This window comes from Oncorhynchus kisutch, linkage group LG2 (genome assembly GCF_002021735.2).
Source record: "Oncorhynchus kisutch isolate 150728-3 linkage group LG2, Okis_V2, whole genome shotgun sequence".
Classification (NCBI taxonomy): Eukaryota; Metazoa; Chordata; class Actinopteri; order Salmoniformes; family Salmonidae; genus Oncorhynchus; species Oncorhynchus kisutch.
In genome coordinates, this window is record NC_034175.2 from 30,095,933 (window position 1) to 30,116,967 (window position 21,035).

Genomic DNA, 21,035 nt, shown 5'->3' on the forward strand with positions numbered 1-21,035 from the left:
TATCTTCAAACAAGTATGACAAAGGGAAAAGGCACCAGAAAAGGGAGCGCTAAACAAGATAACTTGAATGAGATACCTGGCCATGCTGCTGCTCCAGTTTCAACTTCCACCTGACTGTGCTGCTGCTCTAGTTTCAACTGTTCTGCCTTATTATTATTCGACCATGCTGGTCATTTATGAACATTGAACATCTTGGCCATGTTCTGTTATAATCTCCACCCGGCACAGCCAGAAGAGGACTGGCCACCCCACATAGCCTGGTTCCTCTCTAGATTTCTTCCTAGGTATTGGCCTTTCTAGGGAGTTTTTCCTAGCCACCGTGCTTCTACACCTGCATTGCTTGCTGTTTGGGGTTTTAGGCTGGGTTTCTGTACAGCACTTTGAGATATCAGCTGATGTACGAAGGGCTATATAAATAAATTTGATTTGATTTGATTTGAGATAGACAGCGAACCAATTTCAACGTCGCCAACCCACGAGGAGTTAGCTGAAGAGGCTAGCGTCCAAGAGTCGCCCACAGAGCCTACGCAAAGTGACATACTGGCTACCATAAACTCACTAAGCAAGAAGGTGGACACAAGGTTGGCTGATATCTCAAAGAGTATTGGGACTTTGGCCGAAACTGTGAAGGCAACTCAGAGAAGGGTGCATGAGGTTGAGCAGACGAAAGTCGATCACGAGGCCAGGCTACAGGACATAGAGAAACTGTGCGCAACGTTCAAAAATGACAACAAAACCCTGAAAGCCCGACTGGAAATGCGGGTCGCATTGAAGACGCCAGAACATCCGAATATGTGGCATCCAGGAGGACACTGAGAAAGGGAAACCCACTGAATTTGTCTCGGAGCTGATACCGGCCCTGCTGGGGAGTGAACACTTCAAAACGGCCATCCTGATCAACCACGCACACAGATCTCAGGCAACGAAGCCGGCCAAGGGCGGGCCACCAAGGCCATTCATTGTACGGCTGCACTATCCCCAGACCAGGGATCTCATCCTCAAGCTGGCTAGTCAAAAGTTCCCCCTTAACTTCAACGGAGCCAGGATGTCTTTCTACCCAGATCTTACCTTGGAGGTGAGGAACCAACGGAAAGAGTATGATGAGGTACGCAACAAATGCAGGGCGGCCAACATCCGATATGGATTCCTCTTCCCAGCCCGGTTTAAGGTGACAGTCGAAGGATCAATACGTACGTTTGACAACCCAAAAGAGGCCGATCTGTTCTTGACAAGCAAGCTCCCTGGCTGAGGATACAGAACGGCTGTGTCAGCCGGCTAAATGACCAAATACAGGCCAGGAATGTGTTTGGATTTCCGGACAATGGCTTTTCGATTAGAAGATCAGAATTTGGGACTTATGATTGGTAAGATGTTGTGGCTAATATAGCATTGTTTGGCACATCATGTTTTAGCGCCACTCACCCCCTAACGTGAGAGTTAAGTGTTAAGTGTTATTTAATATTAGCGTATATGCAGAGCATCTATAGACGACGAGTTAGTTCAAGCTGTATGTCTAGACACCCTAAGGTTTGTGTGTCAGCCAAGGAGTGCTTCGTTTGGGGAAGTCACTCAGTAAAGGGACGGGAGGGGGGATGGGGTAGGTGTTTTATGTTCACATTTATTATTAGTACAGGTGGCATGACAAGCTCCCACACGGCGGGACGTTTTTCTTCTGAGTTTTGTATGACAGCAACAATTTGCTCTAAAATAAGAAATGCCACATAGTGACAGAGCACAGAGTAGACCAGGTGGAATAAAGATAGTCAGCTGGAACTGTAATGGCTTAGGGCATGTGGTGAAGCGAGCTTAAATCACTGGTTGCTGATATAGTGTTTCTTCAAGAAACTCATATTAAACGCTCCGCTCAGGCCAAGCTACGAGTCGGCTGGATCGGTCAGATATACCAGTCTAACTTTGATGCAAAAGCGAGAGGGGTAGCAATCCTGATAAGGAAAAACACTCTGTTTGTTTACTCATCCTCGATTTCAGATCCTAATGGTCGGTATATTATTGTGGCTGGTACATTGAATTCGAAACCAGTAACCTTGGTCAATTTATATGGACCCAACTTCGATGATCCATAATTTTTTCAAAGGGTATTTAAGGACATACCAAATATCTCGGATACAAGTGTTATTGTTGGAGGGGACTTTAACTGTACGTTAGATCCTCTTTTAGATAAACAGCTATCAAGGTCACTTCAACAATCAAATGCCAGTGTCTGTCTAAATACATTGATGACAAACCTTAACATTGTCGATATTTGGAGACTGACGCACCCAACAGACAGGGATTACTCTTTCTTTTCATCAGTTCATAAATCATATTCCAGAATTGACAATTTTTTGTTGGACTCCAAACTAATTTCAGCAGCTGAGTCGGTTACCTATCACCCTATTCTAATTATGGACCACTCTCCTGTGTCCATGGTGCTGAAACTCGACAATATGTCGACAGGTCGGCGACCGTGGCGCTTAGACGCATACCTGCTGAAAGATTAGGCTTTTTGTCAGTATTTGAAGGAGCAGATTGCCTTTTTACTCGGAACTAACGACACGGGGGATGTTGACGACTCCACCCTTTGGGAATCTCTAAAGGCTGTGATTAGAGGTTACATTATTTCTTATACATCAGAGAGGAAGAAACGCGCCAATACTAGGCTAAGAGAAATTTAAAAAGAGTTAGGGGAACAGGAGAACGTTTTTAGGACGAATTCCTCGTATACAGTCCTTGAGAAGATCACAAAGTTAAAATATGAATACAATACCATCCTTTCGAAACGGGTGGGCTCTTTACTTGCTAGAACGCAACAAAGTTATTTTGAACTGGGTGACAAACCACATAAATTATTAGCAAGACAGCTAAGGCATGTACACGCATCTAGAGCTATTCACAAAATAAAAGACAAGATGGGTAAAATAGTAACAGATCCGCAGGATATTAATAAATGCTTTGCGCAGTTTTACTCAGAGCTATACCAATCAAAATGCGATGCTACTGATCCACAAACTATGGAACGCTTTCTCGCTGAATTTGAACTTCCTAAACTAGACAGGGGGGCAGCTTCTGCACTCGATGCAGGGATAACTTTGGAGGAAATTAACACAGCGATAGCACAGTTTCCAAACAGCAAGGCCCCTGGGCCCGATGGATATGTAATAGAATTCTATAAGAAGTACTGCGCCAGTCTAGCTCCACTTATGTTGCGAATGTTTAAACAATCCAAAGAAAATGCCAAACTCCCGCAAACACTATATGAGGCTACAATAGCACTGATCTTGAAAAAAGATAGAGATTCCATGGAGATGTCATATTATCGCCTTTGACCGGATTGAGTGGAAATATATGATGTCGGTTCTGGAGCACTTCGGGTTCGGAAAGGAATTTATTAATTGGATAAGAATTATTTATGTACACCCAATGGCGTCCGTGGTAACCAATCAAGAAATGTCGCAGTCAGTCCTCTTGTTCAAGGGGTGCCGACAGGGGGCCCTATTTCGCCTGCTCTCTTCGCTATAGCCATGGAACCCCTTGCTACTCGCATTCGGGCATGTGCCGATATAGCTTCTGTTAAAATAAAGGACACACAGCACAAAATGTCCCTATATGCAGACGATGTTCTTTTGTTTTTGTCCAAACCTAAAACTTCTATTCCACCCTTACTTAACTTGATAAACACATTTGGCTCCTTCTCCGGCTACAAGATAAACTGGCAAAAAAGTGAGTTGATGCCAATATCACGGCCTGTGGATATGCAATTTCTGCAATCTACCCCGTTTAGAACAGTGATGGATAAGTTCACAAGCCTTGGCATTGTAGTGACAAGAGACCTTGATCAGGTATTGAAAGCGAATTGGGACATGAAAATATATCAGCTTAAACAGAATATCGATTTTTGGAAAACTCTGCCTATCTCCTTGGTTGGTCGTATAAACGCTATTAAAATGGTTGTCCTACCCAGGTTTCTTTACCTCTTCCAATGTCTACCCAATTTCATACCACAAAGCTATTTTAAGAAACTGGATTCAATAGTAACTCCATTTTTATGGGATAACAAGGCAGCCAGAATTTCAAAGAAGCATTTATGCAAGTACAAAATAGAGGGGGGCTTTGGCCTTCCTCACTTTAAACTGTAGTATTGGGCTGCTAATCTGAACATTGTGTCTTTCTGGAGGGAAAGCTTACCTGCGATGAGACAGAAGGATATGCCTGCATGGCTTTTGATTGAGCAGGCCTCCTGTCAACGTTCCTCACTCCCTGCACTTGTTAATAGCCCATCATATGTGAAAAAATCCACTTATGACTCTAACCCAGTCATTTGTCATACGCTTAGGATCTGGAAACAGATGAGGTATTTTCTTAACATACCCACTGTATACATTGACAACCCGATTTGCCTGAATCATGCTTTCCACCCCGCATTGGATGATGTGGTGTTTTCACAGTGGAGGGAGAAGGGGCTCACAACAATTGGTAATCTATACATAGATGGTCAGTTAGCTTCATTTCAACAATTACAGGGAAAGTTCAACATGTCACAACACATTTTTTCAGATACCTCCAAATCAGGAATTTCGTAAGGACACATATCCCACAATATGGCATGAAGCCAAATAGTCCTACATTAGATAGCTTGATCCTTGTCCAGCCCCATTCAAAAGGGTCGGTCTCTAGACTGTATGATGTGCTACAGGCCCACATAGAGGTGTCCACAGACACCATTAAAAGGGCTTGGGAACAAGAACTTGGGTCAGAAATCTCAGATGAGGACTGGGTAGAAGCTCTCAGGAATATAAACCACAGTTCAGTGAATGCCAGACACAACCTTGTACAGTTTAAGGTGATACACAGGTTACATTACTCAAAAGTAAAACTGCATAAAATATTCCCGGACACCTCACCACTGTGTGAGAGGTGCAAGCAGGATGAGGGGACGTTGACCCACTTATTCTGGACATGTCCTAAGTTACATGTTTACTGGGCTCTCATTTTTTATTATTTATCTAGAGCCTTTGATAGAGTTCTTTCCCCAGACCCATTGACCGCTCTGTTTGGTACAGTTGATGGGAATAACCACGAAGGGAAAGCTGTCTCTCTTTGTACTCTATTAGCCAAAAGGCTCATATTGCAATTTTGGAAACTGGAGACTGTACCTACAGTGCCTTGCGAAAGTATTCGGCCCCCTTGAACTTTGCGACCTTTTGCCACATTTCAGGCTTCAAACATAAAGATATAAAACTGTATTTTTTTGTGAAGAATCAACAACAAGTGGGACACAATCATGAAGTGGAACGACATTTATTGGATATTTCAAACTTTTTTAACAAATCAAAAACAGAAAAATTGGGCATGCAAAATTATTCAGGAGGTAGGCAAATAATTACAATTTTGCAGATTAACACTGGAGTGATGAATGATCAGATGGTCATGTACAGGTAGAGATATTGGTGTGCAAAAGAGCAGAAAAGTAAATAAAGAAAAACAGTATGGGGATGAGGTAGGTGAGAAAGGGTGGGCTATTTACCAATAGACTATGTACAGCTGCAGCGATCGGTTAGCCGCTCAGATAGCTGATGTTTGAAGTTGGTGAGGGAGATAAAAGTCTCCAACTTCAGCGATTTTTGCAATTCGTTCCAGTCACAGGCAGCAGAGTACTGGAACGAAAGTACAGTACGAAAGTACTGGAACGACTGGAACAATCTGCTGCTACTCTGTGCTGTACTCCACTCAACATTTATTTTTGGCTTAACTACACTGCTTGTAATGACTATATGCTGTCTTCATATACATGTACCACCTAATAGGATTTTGTTTTATTTTGTGTATGTGTGAGTTAAGTTTTGTTTTGTCCTCTAAATTGGCCATCCCATTCAACAGTACAATGAATGTCATTGTTAGTATTGCTGTCTTTTTTATTGTAAAATAGTAAAAATATTATAAACATTTTAAAAAATCCTCGACAACAGATGCACTGTCCATGCTGTATTTCACCAAGACGCGGATACAGATGCCCATTCAGTGATGATTGCTGATCCTCACTACTGAAGTGAGTGCAGTGAGACTGTAGAGCAATTAATCCATCAAGGACTGCATTAAATACAGGGGAGAAAACAGGGGAGACAAGCTGTTCAAGAGCAAGAGAGTGTCTCAGCCAATGAAAGCACGGTGCACTCTTTGTTCAGAGACCTGTGTTGAATAAATGGTTTTCTGAGACTCTCACCTGACATGTTCTGGGAATCTAAGAGAAGACAGCCATAACCACAAATATGAGGCATGAAACAATATTTCTGTTTATTTATGCTGGAGGGGCTAACTTCCCTTAAAATGGGTTGAGATGGAGTATATGTCCACAGCAGTTAGCCTTTTACTTCCTGAGTGCCTTAGAGAGAAAGAGGGAAAGAGAAGAGGTGTACATCAAAGAGTGAGGCCTCCACTCTCACACTGAACTGACAGCCAAGCCTGGGTTCCCTTTATGGTCTGTTATCGCATGTGATTATTGCAATGTGACAGTGATTTGCAATAATTACCAAGATGCCAAGAAGGCGGCAGTGCCCCACAGCTGATGTCTTGTCAATCTTTTGCCAGGTGAAATGTAAACATCTACCAGACTTCCAGAACAGGGAACAGGCAGATGTTTGTTTTAGAAGGATGGGAGATGATTTGATCTGTTGTATTAAAACTCCTGTCCATGTAAACAAATCACAGTTTAGTTAATGAGTGTTGAGCTCAGTGCTAAAAACTCCAAAAGTAATATTATTATTTGAATATGTAATATTTTTTAATTCATTCCTAGTAATATTTATGTCAATATTCACAGATGAAACCTATATCTTTAAGGCAGGGGCGCAACATTAATGTTATTGATCAGTCAGTTTCCCTAGCTAAGTCTCTATTTTTCACACTGACACAGTAATAAATAGCTCTACTGTTACAGGCTTCACTGTCATGGTGCACAGTAGAGGTCTGCATGGGACCAATTACTTCATCCCACTCCCGGTCCCACCTGCACCAGCTTTTCTTTCTGTCTGACTCCCACCCGCTACCGCAAGAACTGGTCCCAAACCCAACCACAGTCCCGCAATTGGTCAGCCATGGTACCAGCAATTTTGCTGCCTATAGGCAATATCAAATGCGCAAAAATAACTTCCGAAATATGTTAAATTGCCAGAGCTTTTCATATTGCCCTTTGTATTATTGTATTACTGGGCTATAACAGTCAATATGCTAGATGTAGTTTAAAGAGAACAGAGTTGGAGAGACTTGCACTTTCTCTTGAGCTATTTTTAAAGCCTACATTTTAGGAGTGGGAAGATCAATATTTAGGCCTATTTCTAAGAAATATAGTAAACTATAGCCTAATGATAGGCCTATTTAGGAAGTACATTTCCTTAGAAAGATAACTGTCCCGTACTTCTCTGCCCATGTATACACAGGCTATAGACTACTCTAAATAATTGAGACCACATGCGCACCTGATCTCGCAGGTATGGCTACTGAACTGGTGGCAGCAAGGATGATGACAGCAACACTTGCTACGTTTTGCATAGTCCTCTAGGATATAGCCTACTTTTTAGGAGGACGATTTGCAGGAGGAGACAAATAAATGGCTAATCCATACTTATTGTAAATGAAAATGAGAAACGCTCGCTCAACCAGATTACCTTTTCTCCGTATTCCCCAAGGTGTCTACAGCATTGTGACGTAGTTTTATGCATTTATTTTGAAGAATACCCGTAAGCAGCTACATTGCGCAACTGGTCCCTTGATGGCTTCCAGAGTGATTATTGCGTAAAATACAGAGGTAGCCATTATTCCAATCGGTCCTACTGAAAAACCAATTGTCCCGGTGGATATATTATCGAATAGATATTTGAAAAACATCTTGAGGATTGATTATGAACAACGTTTGCCATGTTTCTGTCATTATTATGGGGCTAATTTGGAATATTTTTCAGCGTTTTCGTGACTGCAATTTCCGGGCGATTTCTCAGCCAAACGTGAAGAAAAAACGGAGCTATTTCGCCTACAAAAATAATAGTTTTGGAAAAAAGGAACATTGGCTATCTAACTGGGAGTCTCGTGAGTGAAAACATCCGAAGCTCATCAAAGGTACAATTTAATTTGATTGATTTTCTGATTTGCCTGACCAAGTCAGTAGCATCTCCCAGCTCTTCCTCACATTTTTGTTTTTACATTTATTTATATTTAAAGTTAACCTTTATTTAACTAGGCAAGTCAGTTAAAACTCTTTTGGGATAGGGGCTGCTCGCTGGACAAAATGCTATGCTAAGCTATCGATAAACTTACACAAATGCTTGTCTAGCTTTGGCTGTAAAGCATATTTTGAAAATCTGAGATGACAGGGTGATTAACAAAAGGCTAAGCTCTGTCTCAATATATTTCACTTGTGATTTTCATGAATAGGAATATTTTCTAGGAATATTTATGTCCGTTGCGTTATGCTAATTAGTGTCAGTCGATGATTACGCTCCTGCATGCGTGATGGGGAGTCACTAGAGGTTAAACTCACAGACATCATTCAAACAGTTTTAGAAACTTGAGTGTTTTCTATCCAATACTAATAATAATATGCATATATTAGCATCTGGGACAGAGTAGGAGGCAATTCACTCTGGGCAAGCTATTCATCCAAAAGTGAAAATGCTGCCCCTATCCCAAAAGAGTTTTAACTGACTTGCCTAGTTAAATAAAGGTTCACTTTAAATATAAATACATGTAAAAACAGAAATGTGAGGAAGAGCTGGCAGATGCTACTGATGATGAATGGATACAAATATGTTAGAATTCCCATTCATTGTTCATATAATCTCAGACAAATTACTACATTTTAAGACCATCCATAGAATGTACTATATGCCAGTGAAACTGAATATCATGCACTCAGAAATTGATTCATTCTGCTGTAGGTGTAAAGCACAAAAGGGGACATATTTGCATATGTTGTGGTCTTGTGAAGGCTGGCTGAATTCTGGCAAAGAGTATGTTCTTTTATCTCAGCATGTATACAGATTCTCCCTTCTCCCTCTTTTTGTTTCCTTGGAAATGTTGATACTGGAACAGTTATCAGAAGAAATGGTGTAACCTAGCATTTATAGTGGCTAATAAATGCATTGCCATTAAATGGAAAGTTGGTTATCCTTCCAAAATGTATGAAATGTCAAGAAATGTCAAGTTCTGTTCCGTATCACTAGATTTGTTTTAATATTAAGGGTATTGTGGCGGAAGAATCAGAATTAGTTGGGTAACAGATAATTAAGATGTCTTATCTGCATAATATGCTTATATGATATACTTGTTATTAGAATGTATCTCTTCAATGCATCCACTGGATGAGCATCACAGTAGTAATCCCGAGTGATATACTTGGTGGTCACTGCTTAACTATACAGTAAACACCGTACTGATGGTAGAAAATACCTCCTGTTATGTATGTAGCTTGTTTCCACATTCAGGGATCTCCCCATTCTTACAGTATTCAGTAGAGGTCAGCATCAATGACACTATGTGCACTAGAAGTGCTCTTATCCAATGAGAACACATGGGGTCAATCCTCACTAGGTAGAACAGAGTGGTAAATGCATTAATGGTAATTTGTCATCAACAAAGGACTTATGAGGGGGATTTGATTGTTCACATTGGTGCAGTAGAATCATCTTAGAACCAAGATCCCGTGTACCAGAACCTATTCGAGTCCAACCCCGGCGAACCCCATTCCGAACGTGTCAATGTCACAACCCAAGCAATTTTTCCATACTACAATTCAATTAATCCTAACTGGGAATGTCAACATGTGTCAATTATAGGGTTTTCCCAATAGGATGTAGCTGGAAGAAGGGAACATGCAGCTCTGGATACCCCATTAGACTGAGGGTGGGACACACCATTATTGATGTGGAAACTGACAATAGTTCTCCTCATCAATTTGTCTCAGCAACATTTACTGAACATTATTGGATCTGTGGTGATAAAGCCCCCTGTCTGGTACAGGTACACCCACCACACTCCCCCCTCTATACCAAGCTTTATCTCGCCTCCAGCACACAAGCACTGTTGGGGCGAGTGACTCTGAACTTACAATGGCTAGCACCAAGTTGTATTTTTTTCTTGTGCATTTTGCTATTTGCCTCATGACTCCTGCATGCTTTGTTGACTATGAACTTACTTGTTTACCCTACCGTGGGACAGACTATGTTTTGTTAGCACACTCGGGACTCTGACTCTCTATTGGTTACACAGACTTTTGTTCCTCCATCTTATTCTAACCACCTCTTGCTGGCATTGTATTCATGTTACCTGATGAAATTGCTGTATAACATGATCCTTTTGCCATCTAATGCACATTTAAATGTCATAAATCAGCACTGTAGAGCTCTCCCTGTCCTCTGCTGTGCCTTGATTGTATTACTGTTAATGATATCTGGAAATGTGCATGTACACGCTGGCCCATCTATTCTGACTTGTGCTCTGATATCGGTTTCACTGATTTCTGCTCTCGAAAAAGCCTAAAATGGATCAATTGAAAGTGTGGGTTCACAGCTCCAGTGCAGATGTGTTGGTCATTGCAGAGACGTGGCTAGATGGGACACTACCGTCCCACCTGACAAACATCCAGTGAAAGTGAAGGGCGCCAAATTCAAACTACAGAATTTTAATATTTAATTCTTGAAAATACACATGCAATATGTCAAAATAAAGCTTAACTTCCTGTTAATCCAGCCACGGTGTCAGATTTCAAAAAGGCTTTACGGCAAAAGCAAACCATGTGATTATCTTAGGACAGCACCCCATCAAACAAACACAGACAATCATATTTCATCCCGCCAGGCGCGACACAAAACTCAGAAATAACAATATAATTAATGCCTTACCTTTGAAGAGCTTCAACTTTTGGCACTCCAACATGTCCCATAACTTCTTTGTCGAAGGGGGCAGTATTGGGTAGCTTGGATAAAAAACGTGCCCAAATGAAGCTGCCTGCTACTCAGCCATAAAAGCTAGAATATGCATATAATTAGTACATTTGGATAGAAAACTGTTTGAATGATGTCTGAGTACAACAGTACTCATATGGCAAGCAAAAACCTGAGAAAAAATCCAACCAGGAAGTGGGAAATCTAAGGTTTGTAGTTTTCCAACTCAGCCCCCATTGAAGATACCGTGGGATATTAGTTATGTTTCACTTCCCAAGGCTTCCACTAGATGTGAACAGTATTTACAAACTGTTTTGAGGATTCTACTCTACAGGAGGGGCTCATAAGAGCTCTGAGTGAGTGGTCTGGCAGAGTGCCTTAGCCTCGGTCTGGCGCGCTCACGCGCTCACGTTCCACTTCATTTGTACAGACAAAGGAATTGTCTGGTTGGAACATTAATAAAGTTTTATGTTAAAAACATCCTAAAGATTGATTCCATACTTAGTTTGTCATGTTTCTACGGGTTGTAACGGACCTTTTTTAACTTTTCGTCCGACGTTCGGCGCGACCTGAACGTGCTTTTGGAATTGTTTATCGAAGATATTTGGACATTACTGATGGACATTATCGAACAAATCAAAAATGTATGGTGGAACTGGGATTCCTGGGAGTGCATTCTGATGAAGATCATCAGGGGGGGGGGGGGTTCCACTAGCGGAACGGGGTTCCCCAGTCCATGTTTAACCCCAGTCCTCGACAGGTTAAACATCACAAATGGTCCTTTGGTTTGATTAATTCCGTCGTTATATCTCCAAAATGTCCAATATATTTGGCTCGTTTGATCCAGAAAAACAATGGTTCAAAATTGCGCAACATGACTACAAAATATCTAATAAGTTACCTGTAATCTTTGTCCAAACATTTCAAACAACTTTCCTAATACAACTTTAGGTATTTTTTTCCGTAAATAATAAAAGGAGCAAAATAAATAAATACAGTATGGGAATGAGGTAGATAGATGGGTTGTATACAGATGGGCTATGAACAGGTGCAGTGATCTGTGAGCTGCTCTGACAGCTGGTTCTTAAAGATAGTCAGGGAGATGGGAATCTCCAGCTTCAGTGATTTTTGCAGTTTGTTCCAGTCATTGGCAGCAGAGAACTGGAAGGAAAGGCGACCAAAGGAGGAATTGGCTTAGGGGGTGACCAGTGAGATATACCTGCTGGAGCGCGTTTTACGAGAGGGTGCTGCTATGGTGACCAGCGAGCTGAGATAGGGCGGGGCTTTACCTAGCAAAGACATGTAAATAACCTGTAGCCAGTGGGTTTGGCGACGAGTATGAAGCGAGGGCCAGCCAACGAGAGCGTACAGGTCGCAGTGGTGGGTAGTATATGTGGCTTTGGTGACAAAACGGATGGCACTGTAATAGACTACATCCAGTTTGCTGAGTAGAGTGTTGGAGGCTATTTTATAAGGTTTGATGACAGGATCAGTAGGATGGTCAGTTTTACGAGAGTATGTTTGGCACCATGAGTGAAGGAAGCTTTTTTTTGCGAAATAGGAAGCCTATTCTAGATGTAATTTTTGATTGGAGATGCTTAACGAACCTCCAGACGAGCTTCAATGCCATACAACTCTCTTTCCGTGGCCTCCAACTGCTCTTAAACACAAATAAAACTAAATGCATGCTATTTAACCGATCATTGCCCGCACCTGCCCGCCCATCTAGCATCACTCTCTGGACGGCTCTGACTTAGAATACGTGGATAACTACAAATACCTAGATGTCTGGCTAGACTGTAAACTCTCCTTCCAGACTCACACTTACAGCTACCCCCCTACTTTGTGCAATTTCCGCCTGAAGACATACCCAAATATAACAGCCTGTAGCTCAGGCACAGAACCACGGATATTCATATTCTTGGTACCATTTGAAAGAAAACACTCTGAAGTTTGTGTAAATGTGAATTGAATGTAGGAGAATAATACACAATAGATAAAACAATGAAAAAAACCATATGTTTTTTATTTTTATTTTTGTATCATCTTGAATATGTACAAGATAAAACAAACATTCAGATAGGATGATGGGGACATTGTACGTGGAAAATATAAGAGGGCAACAGTACTTGTGCAAAGTTTCAGAATGATAACTTCCAAAATGAGTGTGCTACATGACATTTATCATGAAGTCACCCAGGTGTCCCACACAAGAAACCTAAATGTACCCAAGTGGCCAAATTGGTGAAGGTATACATTTTGAAACAAATAACTATATACAAAATACCAAAATGGCATTCTAACACACCCCCCCCCCCAAAATTGAGAAAAATAAATGAAAAAAATAAATAGAAAAAATATATATTATTGAGAAAAAAATACATGAAAAGAATATATATATACAAATCAAATCAAATCAAATCAAATTTATTTATATAGCCCTTCGTACATCAGCTGATATCTCAAAGTGCTGTACAGAAACCCAGCCTAAAACCCCAAACAGCAAGCAATGCAGGTGTAGAAGCACGGTGGCTAGGAAAAACTCCCTAGAAAGGCCAATACCTAGGAAGAAACCTAGAGAGGAACCAGGCTATGTGGGGTGGCCAGTCCTCTTCTGGCTGTGCCGGGTGGAGATTATAACAGAACATGGCCAAGATGTTCAAATGTTCATAAATGACCAGCATGGTCGAATAATAATAAGGCAGAACAGTTGAAACTGGAGCAGCAGCACAGTCAGGTGGAAGTTGAAACTGGAGCAGCAGCATGGCCAGGTAGTCCTGGGGCATGGTCCTAGGGCTCAGGTCAGTTGAAACTGGAACAGCAGCATGGCCAGGTGGACTGGGGATAGCAAGGAGTCATCATGACAGGTAGTCCTGGGGCATGGTCCTAGGGCTCAGGTCCTCCGAGAGAGAGAAAGAAAGAGAGAAGGAGAGAATTAGAGAACGCACACTTAGATTCACACAGGACACCGAATAGGACAGGAGAAGTACTCCAGATATAACAAACTGACCCCAGCCCCCCGACACATAAACTACTGCAGCATAAATACTGGAGGCTATATACACATTTACAAATTAACATGGGTAACTATTTACACACTTTCAATATTTGGAAGACCCCCAGTCCTCTATCAAATCAAATCTATTTATATAGCCCCAGCCTAAAACCCCAAACAGCAAGCAATGCAGGTGTAGAAGCACGGTGGCTAGGAAAAACTCCCTAGAAAGGCCAAAACCTAGGAAGAAACCTAGAGAGGAACCAGGCTATGAGGGGTGGCCAGTTCTCTTCTGGCTGTGCCGGGTGGATATCACAGTGGTTGTAGAGGGTGCAACAGGACAGCACCTCAAGAGTAAAAATGAACAGTTTAGGGTTCCATAGCCGAAGGCATAACAGTTGAAACTGGAACAGCGGCAAGGCCAGGTGGATTGGGGACAGCAAGGAGTCATCATGCCAGGTAGTCCTAACGCATGGTCCTAGGGCTCAGGTCCTATGAGAGAGAGAAAGAGAGAATTAGAGAGAACATACTTAAATTCACACAGGACACCGGATAAGACTCCCATTCGGAGTCAGTGTCACTGTAAAATAAAATGTTCAGTTAGAATAGTTTCACATATGAGCCCTGTATCAACAGGTATAATAAACAGATATATATAGAGAGTTGAAGGTTGAAGGTTGAATATATTAGGTTGAATATATTATTATATTATTATTACCTGCTAGATCTACTGTTTCTTCTATATTATGAAATTTCAGCTAGATCTACTGTCTCTATTATATTATGCCAGACCAGCTAGATCTACTGTTTTTATTATATTACAACAGACCAGCTGTATCTACTGTCTCCATTTCACTTTGGCCATTGATGTGGTCCTGCCCTCTCCTCAACAGCCTCAAATAGGCTATTTCATGTGGGTTGGGGTGGGGCGGCAGACACATGCATCTCACATTTCATGACATTACTTCTAAAAATAAAAAAAATCACAAATAATATTTTATATTATAAATTTCAAACAAGGGCATTAGCATGATAAGAACTTACCAGTCCAAAACGATGTCCTCTCCCGTTCAAAAAATATTCCTCCACAATCGCTAAATTAATCGTCCTACAACAATCTCTGTCTCACTTTCCCAATCAATTTATTCTAAAATTGTGTGTACATCTGTATATCTAGACTTAGATTTAGCTTTCCCTGACTTAGTCGCCAAACTGATTTATATATAAACAGCTGAATCTGTGCGTTTACCAAACAATGCAGTGCGTAATATGTGTTTCTCATTCCGGTATGAAACTTCAATAGCGAATGACTCTCTTTACGCTGGAGCTTACTACTTACTGGTCTTGCAACACATAAACTTGACCTATTGCCGTTTACCTCAGCTCATTGGCTATCTACCCAGCTAGATTTCAAGACGATCAATGGTCATTGGGTTAAAAGACAGTCAATCAATGAAACAGCAGGCAAATCATTGGTGCACAATGATGTCATGACTTGTTGTCTTCAAATCGGTTTCTTTCAGTCAATACGTCCCGCGAAATGGCCCATCACGTTTGATCGTGTTACAAACAAACCAGTTGATTGCAGTGAAACCAAACATGACTGGAAAAGTCACGTTCTGTGTGGGTTATTTACCTGGAATGTGTTGTCGAAAATGGAATGAGACGTAATTCACGACACAAGCGGTTCAAAATGTTTAGTGTAAGGCTATAAAAACAGATTTTATCAAACAAAAGATCATTCATTGTGTAACAATGTGCATTGGAATTGTAAACAATTTATTTTAATGCAGTTTGTGATTATGTTACGCCTGTGCTGGTTAAAATGTTTTGTTTTTATGGGGCTCTATGCTCAGATAATCGCATCGTATTCTTTCGCAGTAAATCCTTTTTTAAATCTGGCAGTTGGATTAGCAAGATTCTAGGCTTTCGATACATGTGAGACACTTGTATTTTCATGAATGTTTAATAGGACTATTTATGTAGCGATCACCGTATGTTGCGCACGGGTTCCGTGTATATATATTTTTACTGTGTTATTGACTTGTTTACTGTTTACTCCATGTGTAACTCTGTGTTGCTGTATTTTCACACTGCTATGCTTTATCTTGGCCAGGTCGCAGTTGTAAATGAGAACTTGTTCTCAACTAGCCTACCTGGTTAAATAAAGGTGAAATAAAAATAAAATAGATAGAAAACACTCTGAAGTTTCTAAAACAGTTTGAATGATGTCTGTGAGTATGACAGAACTAATTTGGCTGTTTCAACAAGTGGACTAGGCTGAGGCCAATCAGTTGTTTATTGCGCACTCACGCCTTGCCTTCTTTTTCCTCTGTAATGAATACACTCTTGTCCGGTTGGAATTATATTGAAGATTTATTATAAAAAGACCCTAAGGCTTGATTGTAAACATCGGTTGACATGTTTTTGCAAACTGTAATGGAACTCTTTTGACTTTTCGTCTGGATTTTCCGTTCACGCATTGTGCCTTGGAATAGTGAACTAAACGCGCAAACAAAACTGAGGTAATTGGACATAAACATGGACGTAATCGAACCAAACAAACATTTCTTGTGGAAGTGGGAGTCCTGGGAGTGTATTCTGACGAAGATCAGCAAAGGTAAGTGAAGATTTATTATGCTATTTATGACTTTTGTTGACTCCACAATTTGGCAGGTAACTGTATGGCTTACTTTTGTAAAGCTTTTTTGAAATCTGACACAGCGGTTGCTTTAAGAACAAGTTTATCTTTAATTCTATGTAAAACATGTATCTTTCATCAAAGTTTATGATGAGTATTTATGTTATTTGATGTGGCTCTCTGCAATTTCTCTGGAAGGTTTGGAGGCATTTCTGAAAATGGTGCCAATGTAAACTGAGGTTTTTTGGATATGAATATGAACTTGATCGAACAAAACATACATTTATTGTGTAACATTGAGTCCTGGGAGTGTCATCTGATGAAGATTGTCAAAGATTAGTGATTCATTTGATCTATATTTCTGCTTTTTGTGACACCTCTCTTTGGTTGGAAAATGGCTGAATGCTTTCTGTGACTAGTTGCTGACCTAACATAATGATATGTTCTGCTTTCGCCGAAAAGCCTTTTTGAAATCGGACACTGTGGTTGGATTAACGAGAAGTGTAATTTTAATTATTTTAATTATGAGATATCTGTTGTTTTGAATTTGGCGCCCTGCAATTATCACTGGCTGTTGGCGAGGTGGGACGCTAGCGTCCCGAATGATCCCAGAAAGGTTAAGCATGTCCCAGTTTAGGTCACCTAGCAGGACAAATTCAGACTTAGTGTAAGGGGCCAGGAGAGAGCTTAGGGCAGATAGGGTACAGGCCGGTGCTGATGGAGGACGATAACACGATAAGTTTAATCAGCAAATCAAATTCTTTGGGGACAGACTTGGTGGAGACAACCGAGCACTGAAGGTGATCCCTGGTAAAGATTGACAATCCCCCACCTCTGGAAGATCGTAGCAGTCAGACGTATTTGTCCTTCGTCTTGTCGTGTCCCATGTATATAGTACTTCCGGCGCCGACAGAGATGGCCTAGGAAACTATGTAGTTATTTCTTACATTAGTACCCCAGGTCATCTTAGGTTTCATTACATACAGTCGAGAAGAACTACTGAATATAAGAGCAGCGTCAACTCACCATCAGTACGACCAAGAATATGACTTTCGCAAAGCGGATCCTGTGTTCTGCCTTTCACCCAGGACAATGGAATGGATCCCAGCCGGCGACCCAAAAAAACGACTTCGTAAAAGAGGGAAACGTAGCGGTCTTCTGGTCAGACTCCGGAGACGGGCACATCGTGCACCACTCCCCAGTATACTTCTCGCCAATGTCCAGTCTCTTGACAACAAGGTTGATGAAATCCGAGCAAGGGTAGCATTCCAGAGGGACATCAGAGACTGTAACGTTCTTTGCTTCACGGAAACATGGCTCACTGGAGAGACGCTATCGGAGTCGGTACAGCCAGCTGGTTTCTCCACGCATCGCGCCGACAGAAACAAACATCTTTCTGATAAGAAGAGGGGCGGGGGCGTATGCCTTATGGCTAACGAGACGTGGTGTGGTCACAAAAGCATACAGGAACTCACGTCCTTCTGTTCACCTGATTTAGAATTCCTCACAATCAAATGTCGACCGCTTTATCTACCAAGGGAATTGTCTTCGATTAGAATCACAGCCGTATATATTCCCCCCCAAGCAGACACATCGATGGCTCTGAACGAACTTTATTTGACTCTCTGCAAACTGGAATCCATACATCCTGAGGCTGCATTCATTGTAGCTGGGGATTTTAACAAGGCTAATCTGAAAACAAGACTCCCTAAATTGTATCAGCATATCGATTGTGCAACCAGGGCTGGCAAAACCTTGGATCACTGCTATTCTAACTTCCACGACGCATATAAGGCCCTGCCCCGCCCTCCTTTCGGAAAAGCTGACCACGTCTCCATTTTTGTTGATCCCTGCCTACAGACAGAAACTAAAACAAGAAGCTCCCACGCTGAGGTCTGTTCAACGCTGGTCCGACCAATCTGATTCCACACTCCAAGACTGCTTCCATCACGTGGACTGGGATATGTTTCATATTGTGTCAGACAACAACATTGACGAATACGCTGATTCGGTGTGCAGGATGTCTTGCTCCCAGGCACACTAAATAACTTTTTTGCCCGCTTTGAGGACAATACAGTGCCACCGACACGGCCTGCAACCGAAACATGTGGCCTCTCCTTCACTGCAGCCGAGGTGAGTAAAACATTTAAACGTGTTAAGGCTGCAGGCCCAGATGGCATCCCCAGCCGCGCCCTCAGAGCATGCGCAGACCAGCTGGCTGTTGTGTTTACGGACATATTCAATCAATCCCTTTCCCAAGCTGTTCACACATGCTTCAACAGGGCCACCATTGTTCCTGTTCCCAAGAAAGTGAAGATAACTGAGCTAAACGACTACCGCCCCGTAGCACTCACTTCCGTCATCATGAAGTGCTTTGAGAGACTAGTCAATGACTATATCACCTCCACCCTACCTGACACCCTAGACCCACTCCAATTTGCTTACCGCCCAAATAGGTCCACAGACGATGCAATCTCAACCACACTGCACATTGCCCTAACCCATCTGGACAAGAGGAATACCTATGTGAGAATGCTGTTCATCGACTACAGCTCGGCATTTAACAACATAGTGCCCTCCAAGCTCGTCATCAAGCTCGAGACCCTGGGTCTCGACCCCGCCCTGTGCAACTGGGTACTGGACTTCCTGACGGGCCGCCCCCAGGTGGTGAGGGTAGGCAACAACATCTCCACCCGGCTGATCCTCAACACTGGGGCCCCACAAGGGTGCGTTCCGAGCCCTCTCCTGTACTCTGTGTTCACCCATGACTGCGTGGCCACGCACGCCTCCAACTCAATCATCAAGTTTGCGGACGACACAACAGTGGTAGGCTTGATTACCAACAACGACGAGAAGGCCTACAGGGAGGAGGTGAGGGCCCTCGGAGTGTGGTGTCAGGAAAATAACCTCACATTCAACATCAACAAAACTAAGGAGATGATTGTGGACATCAGGAAACAGCAGAGGGAACACCCCCCTATCCACATCGATGGAACAGTAGTGGAGAGGGTAGCAAGTTTTAAGTTCCTCGGCATACACATCACAGACAAACTGAATTGGTCCACCCACACAGACAGCATCGTGAAGAAGGCCTTTTGTTAATCACCCTGTCATCTCAGATTTTCAAAATATGCTTTACAGCCAACGCTAGACTAGCATTTGTGTAAGTTTATCATAGCCTAGCATAGCATTATGCCTTGCTAGCAGCAGACAAACTTGTCACGGAAATCAGAAAAGCAATCAAATTAAATTGTTTACCTTTGATGAGCTTCGGATGTTTTCACTCACGAGACTCCCAGGTAGACAGCCAAAGTACATTTTTTCCTAAAATATTATTTTTGTAGGCGAAATAGCTCCGTTTGTTCTTCATGTTTGGCTGAGAAATCGCCCGGAAATTGCGGTCACCACAACGCCGGAAAATATTCCAAATTAGCTCCATAATATCGACAGAAACATGGCAAACGTTGTTTAGAATCCATCCTCAAGGTGTTTTTCTAATATCTATTCGATAATATAACCGTCGGGACAATTCCTTTTTCTCTACGACCGATTGGAGTAATGGCTACCTCTGCACTTTACGCGAGAATCTCTCTCGGCGCCACCATGTGACCACTTACGCAATGTGCCCCCATACGGTTATTCTTCAACAGAAATGCGTAAAACTACGTCACAATGCTGTAGACACCTTGGGGAATACGTAGAAAGTGTAAGCTCATTGATGGTACATTCACAGCCATATAGGGAGTCATTGGAACGCAGCGCTTTCAAAACCTGGGGCACTTCCGGATTGGATTTTTCTCAGGCTTTCGCCTGCAACATCAGTTCTGTTATACTCACAGACAATATCTTTACAGTTTTGGAAACGTTAGAGTGTTTTCTATCCAAATATGTCAATTATATGCATATTCTAGCATCTTTTCCTGACAAAATATCCCTAACACCAAGAGGTTAAACAGAAATTTGCATCCTGCAGTACAAACTCAAAAAAGTTCTGGGACACTAAAGTCCATGGAGAACAAGAGCACCTCATCCCAGCTACCCACTACTCTGAGGCTAGGAAACACTGTTACAACTGACAAATCCACTATAATTGAGAATTTCAATAAGCATTTCTCTATGGCTGGCCATGCTTTCCACCTGGCTACCCCTACCCCGGTCAACTGCCCGGCACCCTCCACAGCAACCCGCCCAAGCCCCCACCATTCCTCCGTCACCCATATCCAGATAGCTGATGTTCTGAAAGAGCTGCAAAATCTGGACCCCTACAAATCAGCCGGGCAAGACAATCTGGACCCTCTCTTTCTTAAATTATCTGCCGAAATTGTTGCAACCCCTATTACTAGCCTGTTCAACCTCTCTTTTGTATCGTCTGAGATTCCTAAAGATTGGAAAGCTGCCACGGTCATCCCCCTCTTCAAAGGGGGAGACACTCTAGACCCAAACTGCTTCAGACCTATATCTATCGTAC

The 21,035-nt window shown here is 42.1% G+C and overlaps 1 pseudogene; it reads left to right on the forward strand.

Annotated features, from left to right (window-relative positions):
- Positions 1-649: 649 nt before the first annotated feature.
- The window catches only part of LOC116356366 (uncharacterized), a 103,004-nt pseudogene continuing 82,618 nt past the window's right edge, over positions 650-21,035 (forward strand).